The 9,622-nt window shown below is 47.0% G+C and overlaps 1 pseudogene; it reads left to right on the top strand.

Annotated features, from left to right (window-relative positions):
- Positions 1-3,866: 3,866 nt before the first annotated feature.
- Positions 3,867-5,880, top strand: LOC135908410 (uncharacterized; annotated as a pseudogene).
- The last annotated feature ends 3,742 nt before the right edge of the window (positions 5,881-9,622 follow it).

Genomic DNA, 9,622 nt, shown 5'->3' on the forward strand with positions numbered 1-9,622 from the left:
GTTTGCTGTATTTGTGCAGAAAAATGGAATCGAGCATATTCGTACCCCGCCTTATCACCCTCAAAGCAATGGTCTCGCCGAACGGGCAGTGAGAACTATCAAGGAGGGCTTGAAATGAATGCCTGGTGTGGAGTTGGAAACTGCTTTGGCTAGAATTCTTTGTAACTACCGAAATTCGCAACAGGCTTCAGGGTTTTGACCGTCTGAACTTCTTCTTGGGTACCGTTTGCGTACAAGACTAGATGTGTCTTCCTCCCAGGAGCCACGAAAAGCCCAAGGATCCAGCGGCTGATTCTGCCAGTTGGTACTTCGCCCCTGGAGATGCCGTCTATGTGCGCAACTACGGCATAGGAGAAAAGTGGACACCAGGCAAAGTAAAATCGACGAGTGGTGCCCGTTTAGTCACTGTGGCTACTGAGGACGGTGTCGTTCGACGACATGTCGACCAGATCCGGAAACGTTCATCAGACACAGACGGAAGCAGAGAAATATCAAGTCCTGAGGAATCGCCTCCGACGACCTTAGGGGCAGCGAAAAACAAGGCTCAAGACTCTCCCGAAGGGCCTGTTCCTGACCTTCGTCGTTCCACAAGAACCAGAAAGCCAGTGGAGCGCTACGGCTACTAGGGGAAAGGAATGCTGCAGATAACCTATTCGGAGCCACGTGCGCCTCTCCGCGCATGCGTCTATGGTCCCTCTTTCCTTCTTTCTCTCTTTTCTCTTCTATATATATTTCTGAGCTGGAAATAAAGCGTCGTCTTTTTGCTCTGCGAATCGGCCTGGATTTCATCGCGTAGCTGCCGGCCTTTAGCCGGTAGAACGTAACAGGGTGATTCTGAAACGTTCATGTATGTCGTGATTTATGTGCTTTCATTGACTTGCTTCGTTCAATTTGACGCGGTCTTGTGCGTATATTTCGAAATTTGAGCAGTAGCCACTGCATATAGAAATCTTAACGCAAACTAACGCGGTACCTTCTTTTTATACTCCCATTGCATTTCGAGAAAACTCCGTCCATTGCAAAGCAAAAAAAGAAAGACAAAAAGAAACTCCGATGGTTTCTCGCAGAAATGCCGCTCGCACGGAGTAAAAATTCAACTTCGATTATACGGAGCGTAATAAACTCCCAATCGGGGGGTCACTAGAGGACAAGCATACTCTTACATGGGAGTTATTTTCGTTTACAGTATATACACACTTTAAGCATGATTACACCTTTTTGCCACAATATCCCGGCCACAGCGGCCGCATTTCGATGGGGGCGAAATGCGAAAACACCCGTGTGCTTAGATTTAGGTGCACGTTAAAGAACCCCAGGTGGTCAAAATTTCCGGAGTCCTCCACTACGGCGTGCCTCATAATCAGAAAGTGGTTTTGGCACGTAAAACCCCAAATATTATTATTATTTTTGCCACAACGCTAATCGTCATCTGTCTTGTCCGCATTTCCTTTCTTTAACGCGTCGAGCCCGGTACTTCCAAGTCACGAACGGCATGCCCGTTATCAGCATGACAAAGCATTCTCGACAGGAAAGTAGCGAGCGCAGCGCTTTGAAGGAGAAGGAAACGCAAGCATGACAGATGACAATTATCGTTGTGTGGCAGATCTACACCCCAAAGGGTGTAAACCTTCTTAGAGTGCATTTTTGTGTGGCGAGTGTACACTCTTAAGCAAGTGTACACCCTTTGTGGTGTATATTTGCTACACAACGATAATCGTCATCTGTCTTGCTTGCGTTTCCTTCCTTGAAAACGCTGCGCTCGCTACTTACCTGTCGAGAATGCTCTGTCATGCTGATAACGGGCATACCGTTCGTGACTTGGAAGTACCGGGCTCACCGCGTTAAAGAAAGGAAATGCGGACAAGAAAGATGACGAGTACTGTTCTGCGGCAAAAGGGTGTAATTTTGCTCAAGAGGATAAAACAAAAGTACACCCTTTGGGTCGTATCTTGCCACACAACAATAAACGTCATCTCATCTGTCTTGTCCGCATTGCCTTTCTTCAACGCTGCGAGCCTGGTACTTCCAAGTGACGAATGGCATGCGCTTTATCAGTATGACGGAGCACTCTCGACCGGAAAGTAGCGAGCGCAGCGTTTTCAAGAAAGGAAATGAAAGCAAGACAGATGACGATTATTGTTGTGTGGCAAATATACACCACAAAGGGTGTACATTTAAAAGTGCACACACTCAAACAAAATTACACCCTTTAGTTCGTATCTTGCCACACAACAATAAACGTCATCTGTCTTGTACGCATTGCCTTTCTTTAACGCTGCGAGCTCGGTACTCCCAAGTTTAGAATGACAGAAAGCTGAGCTAGTTAGTAAGGATTCATTATGCAAAAAAAGGTATGGCGTGCAGACAGGACACAAGAGAAGTGGACAACACGAACGCCGTCTATCAACTGAAGGGAGCACTGAGGCGAAAAAAGAAAGAAGACACAGAACTCATCTGCGCAAGCTGGGGAATGGTATCACCACATGTCAGTCGGGTACATGTGCCGGTCTACGTGAGAGATAGCTGTTATGGCACTTAATCTCTTCCTTATGTAAAGTAATCGAAGACTGACTCGCGCGCGCACTTCCACCATTATTGATATGCCATGCCTCTACCATAAGACGCGTATCTTCATTTTTTTTTATTGATATGATATAAGGAGATGTTGGTGCGCAATTTAATTCTTGTGCCTGTATAATATCGTGCATTCATCTAACTCTGGCGTGCAGTTACAATCTTGGCAATGTAGGGAAAGATTAGAAGGCGATCCTCCAGTTAACGACATTTTATGTTCCATTCGCCTCTGATTGATACACCGCCCCGTTTGCCACACGTAGAACTGGCCACAGCTAAAGGGAAGCTTACAAACCACACCCATACGACAGTCAGTAAAACTGTTGTTCTTATTGTGCTTCACTGCACAAATATCTGTTCTTTTTTTGCCTTTTACCTGCTCCTTTTTCCTCTGCACAGCAGCGCATATCATACCTAGCTTATTGGGAGCAGTGAAAACAACATTAACACGTTCAACATTGCAACGTTCTTAAGCCTATGTGATACTGAATGAATGTACGGAATAGCCACTTCTCTTTTTTTACTATTACTGCTTTCTGTAATCACGTCCGTCCCCCTCGAAACCGACGTCTTTAGGCGTTCAGCCACAGTGTCCACTGCTACGTTAGGATAACCTGCTTTTAATAGCGCCGGACCTGCGCACTAAAACTGGCGCTCATTTTGTGCATGCAGAATCTGGTGAGGGAAGACTTAAGGCATGACATGGCAATTCCGTTTTTTACTACTTTGGAATGCTTGGACTGAAAGTTTGTGTCCTGTCTCTTGTGACCTGTCTGCACGCCTCACCTTTTTTGCATAATAATACTTCCAAGTCACGAACGGCATGCGCGTTATCAGTATGACAGAGGCCTCTCGACAGGAGAGTAGCGAGCGCAGCGTTTTCAAGAAAGGAAACGCAAGCAAGACAGCATGATAGCATGATAGCATTGCCGACAGGAAATGCTATCATGCTGATAACGCGCGTGCCGTTCGTTACTGGGAAGTACCGAGCTCGCAGCGTTAAAGAAAGGAAACGCATCAAGGCAGATAACGATTATTGTTGTGTGGCAGATGGTGCAAGCCAAAGGGTGTAAACTGTTCTTAGAGTGTACGCGACGCACGCTAAAAGCGGCCATGTGGACGTATTGCAATAACCGAAAATTGCTCGCGCGTGCTTCTGCACGCCATCTATCGCCATGTATAAACACTGCTGTAGCTGATAACTTCTAAGAGAAGTCCTAAAGCCAAGCCAGTCGGGTTGCATTGGCGCGGAAAACGTGTAAAAGTGTGATTGTGCCGATCGGAGCTTCGCAATGCCTAGAAGTGTTTTTTGCAACCGTTATCTGCTGTCAACGTTGTCGTGGGATGAGATTGACGACCCCCTGATGACAGGAGCGGAGCGGGAGCTTTTGAAAGGCTCACTGGACGACGTGGAGTACCACTTCAGGCGCAAGAGAGAGTCAGAGCTATTGCGTTACCGGTCGCATCGTGGACTGCTCGACATCGAGAGTATAGGGCCCTTATGTTCAAGCAGCAGTTTAGGTTTGAAAAAAAAAGGATTTCGATTACCTGTTTCGTGCACTTGTGATGCACTGAAGAGTGCGCAAGACGTGACCGTGCCAAGTCGGGAGGCGTTATGCATCACGCTACGACGCCTTGCTTACCCAAATAGGTGGCGCGATATTAAAGCCTATTTGGCAGGCATTCATCGATGATGTCGAGTGTGGCATCACAGGTGATTTGCCACATTGCAAGCGAGTTTCAGCACATGCTTAATGACTGCAACAACCACGACTGGCTGTCTCCTGTCCACCTTGGAGAGTTTGCAAGCGTAAGCTGACTTTGTTCTTTTACTTTCACGGCTCTGCTGTACGAAACCGCGAATAGCTGTTTTTGGTGCCTCTCTCCGCAATGGCCATTTTTCTCTTCACTCTAGGGTATCCCGCCTCGTCTTGATTTTTTTTTATTATTATGTGAGGACTAAATTGTCACCGGTAAATGGGAATTGCCAAGTTCGAAATGTAGAACCAATACCCCGAAAACCACCGTCGACATGTGTCGGAATAAAATGTAGAGAAAACATTAACTTCGTCAAGCGACAGTGTTGCAAGTACAGAAATTGATATGAGGCAGCTACAGAGCAGTCACCTTTCATGCAGAAGTAGCCTCCCCTTCAAAACTTGATTTTGACCCCGAAATCTTGCTCTTCTGTTTTTAGGCTGAACATTTTACCTCGGCAAGTTTCACATAAAATAGCCATATCAACTATATTACATGTGAACATTGCATGTTGGTGTGTATTTCAAACTACATATTCTTTCTACAGATTAGGGACATATAAGTGTGTTGGGGGATGTCATCTAGGACACATGGCTTTATGTAAGGGAGCTACTTAAAGGAAACTAATAGTCCTATTTTCTATCTTAACTAAAACCTGTGTTTTGAGCTCATTTCATTTTGTCATCTCGCAGGCCATCCACAACCGTTGTGCAGCACTGACCAACTGGTGGGTATTCATCGATGGTACGGCACGCCCCATATGCCGACCCAAAAGGAATCGGCGCGACTACTTCTCCGGCCACAAGCGGATGCATGTGGTGAAGTACCAGTCGGCGATATGTCCGAATGGCATTGTATGCCAGCTTGATGGCCCATGTCCTGGAAAGCGGCATGATGCAGGTAAGTTGCCTTGTGTCCTATGTGAAAAAAAAAATTCACCTCCATACAGATGGAATACAGATGCATAAACTTCAACATGCTTATTGCACTGTGGACGGACATGGACAGGGCTTATTTCCATCACATTATAAATATACCAACTACATGACTCCTTAGAAAGCAAAGCACGGGCAGAAACAGCTTTAGTGCCAACCTTAGCCTTTTCGACCTCCTTTACACTTCGATGTGTGTGAAATGGTCTTCCACGTACATTTCAACATACCTTTTAGATGGCTTTGTTAAGTCTTTGCAGCAAATGTATAATGTATGCAATGTAAATGTTCAGCTGCTGTGCTAATTTCAACAGAACTGGTGTTAATTTTGCCGTTATGTGAGTCAATCGAACTCTTTTTTTTTATTGCAGGGATACTCAAATGCAGTGTCCTCTATGCCAAACTGGAGAAGCAGCTGGGGCCCCATCACTTCGTCATGTACGATGATCCTGCCTACCCCTCGAAACCGCTCCCAATGAAGCCTTATGGCGGCTCTTCTTTGACTGCCACACAGCTGCCATTCGACAACAACATGAGTCGTGTTCGTCAGTCTGTTGAGTGGGGCTTTGGAAAGGTTGATGCTGAGTTCACCTTTCTGGATTTCAAAAAGAACTAGAAATTGCTGCGCCAACGAGTGTCTCAGATGTATAAAGCTGCCACTAACTGCCACACATGTATATGGCAGCCAGGTGTCACCGTACTTTGGACTTGATCCGCCAAGCTTACTTGAGTACCTGAGGTCACGTCATTGAAGTCCTCGTGCATGCATGTGCTCAGACGTTTACAATAATTATGTACACTTGTACATTGTAAGTGCTATTTGTTTCTTCACTTCGAAGGTATGTTGATTGCCTTTTTACAAATGATTATTTGCATTTGTATGCAGTCATGTTTTGTATCTTTAGCGCATGACTGAACACTAGTTGTCTGAACCACGTTGCTTCCAACGTCCCTTTGGTTCCAGTTTTTTTTTCTACCTGCTGTCGCTATCATCCACACCCTATTATGTGTAATTGCTGTAATAAAGTGTGAATTACAAGACGTGTGCGATGTTCAGATGATTTCGACACCTTTGCTGCAACTGCAGTGTCAAAATCCAGTGCCATTTTATTTGCTCATTTTCACAACGTTTTCCAGTATACCTATCTTGTTCAAGAAATTTTGCATAACCCTAAAAAAATGTTTGTTGTTAGGCTGCAAACATGCGGCGCTCTTCTGCCCTTTCACGTCTTTCTTAGACGCGCTCTTCTGCTCGTAGGCGTCTTTCTTCTGCCTGGGCTTGAGTGTTTTGCTTCATTTCTTGTTCCTTGAGCTGCATTTCTTTAAGAGCTTTATCCTTCTCCCAAGCGAGGCACTCTTCTTCCAGTGCAATACGCCTGGATTCCATCAGGAAGTATTTTTGCTTCATAATTTCATCGTGCCTCGTTATTTTCTTCATGAACTCGTGGTTTGCTTGCTCCAGCCTTCCAGCTTAATTTTTTCTCCCTGTAGAATACAACAGTGTGGGGAAAAAACTGCAGCCTCATTAACGATGCTTAAAACTGGCTACATACATTTGATTTAAAGGTGAACTTATCTAAGCTCAATTTTTTTGGTCAGTCAAGGACATTCAGCAGCATTGCTTTGTTTGCATAGACACAAAGCAACAACAATGAGACCACACTGTATTACACAACGTAATAAACTGATTTGTAAATCCAGTTTTCCAGCTGGGCAAGAGCAATGGTGAATGACGGGCGGTCTTGAATGCAAAATGAAATTAGACATATTCGATGGTTAAGCATAACAGTTTATTTGAAATCATCAGGGTTGTGCGCAGAAACATTAAGTGCTTTCATATATGTCAAAAGAGTTATGGCTGCGCGTGAGGCCAATACCCCGACTCGTGGTTCACCACTCACGCCTGCTTGTATTACGAATATCTTTTGAAGTACTTAATGAGAAGCTCCCTTGTGAGCTGCAGCTTGGGTCAGTTTGTCTCATAAAGAGCATTTGCTGTAGTCAACATGCACTAAGAGGAAGTAGACACCAGCATGAGCGGCTGATTAAGTTGAACTTGCTCATTAAAAAGAAAATGTACTTTACCGGTGCCGCGTGTGGGCTCGCCCCTAGCTGGCCGCGGCTGATCAACTTCGTCTTGCACTGCCGGACAAGCACTTGTTAGCGGGCTGCTAATGCTTGACAGCGAAGACGCTCGACTGCTGTTTCTGTGCGAACTTGGGTTAGTTCAGGCACATCATCGCCCGTGCCGAACTCCGGCACTGAATGTTCCTCCGGCATGGCGCCCTCATCGTCGCAGCAGTTTAACATTTCCGCGAACAGCTGAGTCGCTGTCGTTCCGCCAGCGCCTGAAATCGTACCAATAAAAACCGTTAAATACGATGCAAGTGTGTCGAAAGCAAAGACGTTGAGGGAGGAAGGGCTGATAACACGAAAACGTGATCGCACGGGCGCAAATTCTGCACCTAAATCAGCAGTGCCGCCGAGACCCCTTGCCGCATATGCCTCCACTGCGACGTCTCTCGCAAGTACCACTGAGCTTCTTGCGACAGTGGGTGCGCTTCGTCTGCTAGAGCTCACTGGTACCTTCTTGATCAGTCGTATCTTATTACCATTTTCTTTCGCTAAGTTCAATATTTCTTCAAGAAGCTGGTCCAGCTCCGAGTATTCTTCCTCGGTTCTGGAACTAAGATGTGGCGCCAAGAAAAAGAAAAGTGGTACTGGCTGTTCCTGTTTGCATATCGCGCTGTGCGCTAAAGTGAAACGACAAAGTGACTTACCTGCGGAGGCTTCTCTTAACCCTGTGTGAATGTTGCGCGAGCAGTAGGTCCGTGCTGTCGCGCACGGTGCGGGCGCTGAATGATTTTTGTCTCGCATTTGACAGGCGCACCGCAATTTCCGTCCACCGCACTGTAGACAGCATGCTGTTCTCGAAGGTTTTGCACTCCCTTACGTCTCGCAACAAATCCAAGTAGTGGTTTTTGGAAAAACGGAGCTGCGGAGCTACCTTGTCGGCGTGTTTGGCTGCCATCTTGTAATGATGCTCTCGCTTGTTCGAGACCTCGCGAGACCGCCACAGTACAGTGTTCTAGAACACTGTACCCACAGGGAGCTCTCTACGTGCGCAAGGAACGCACGCAAGATTTTGCGTCTCGCGTGCATCCGTGAGACTCACGCAGGCCCGTTGCGTTCTGCGCAGGCGCACTGCTCCCACTTAAGAGCTCTGCGTACGCAAAGCCTTTACGTTGTCAGGATTGGGGGCTCAATCCCATCGCTCGTGATCCTTTGTCAAGATTGGAGTCCGGCATGAATTCGAAGGTAGCTGGCCCATGCCGTCGTCCAACTTATCCACGCTGAGGACGTTGATGAAGGGAAGAACTGCTTCTCTTCGAGAACGAGGAATATGGGTTTATTTGCAGTATTTAAACCAGTCTAACATGACTGCTTGAGAAAAAGAGTGTCAGTCCAACATGACTGCACGAGATAAGTGTATCAGTCCAACATGACTGCTCAAGAGAAGTCCAGCATTCGCACCACAGCAGTTTTTATACACTCGGTCCTCCCGCGATACAAGGTGACGCGAACGTTCGTTTACTCATTGTCAACTTGCCGCCGCCCCGCAGAACAGTTTACGTACACATAGGCACGCACATTCTGATGTCCGGCGCCGACATCAGAGGGGCGCCGTTCCGGGAAGCTCGGAGCCATCGGGGGCAGCTCGTTGTCCTGCGTCCCGGAAGGCGTCTGGGAAGCAACAAAAAACGGCTTTCCCGCGGCAGCTTGCTCATGCGTAGCAGATCAGGTCCGCGCTCGAGAGCTCGGGCACAATAGCTCGCCCGCCGAACGCGTTTCGTCACAACGGCGATGGGGCTGGAGTATGGAGGCGGTTTTCAGCACAAAGCCCGCTTCTTCGAACGCATCCTAGCTGCATCGACGGAGAGTGGGGGATGCGCGTCTTGTCCCCCAGTCGTAATTGGGTGGCAATTTTGCCTTGCAGCTCGCCATTCTTAACAGCGCCTCCATGGCCCGAAAAATCTCGACTGTCTAGCGCTGACAACCGCTAGGCAGGAAGAGAACGGCTGGTGGTCAGGGGAGGGATTGATGTCTTGGCTCGCAGCGACCACTTGTGTATTGATGTCACCGCCCCAAAACATCCAACAAGGACAGGCAACTGCAAAATGAACCCCACAACACGGCTCTGCGCCGAGATGACGCGTATTGGCTCTCACTTAAGAAACGCTAGGCTTCAAAAAAGAAAACAACATAAGTGCAGAAACAAAAAAATGCTGCATTTCGCCAAGCCAATTTTTGAAGCAAATTCCTGCTGACAAATTCAGCAATCATGGAGGGAATCCTGC

This window comes from Dermacentor albipictus, unplaced genomic scaffold (assembly GCF_038994185.2).
Source record: "Dermacentor albipictus isolate Rhodes 1998 colony unplaced genomic scaffold, USDA_Dalb.pri_finalv2 scaffold_30, whole genome shotgun sequence".
Lineage (NCBI taxonomy): Eukaryota > Metazoa > Arthropoda > Arachnida > Ixodida > Ixodidae > Dermacentor > Dermacentor albipictus.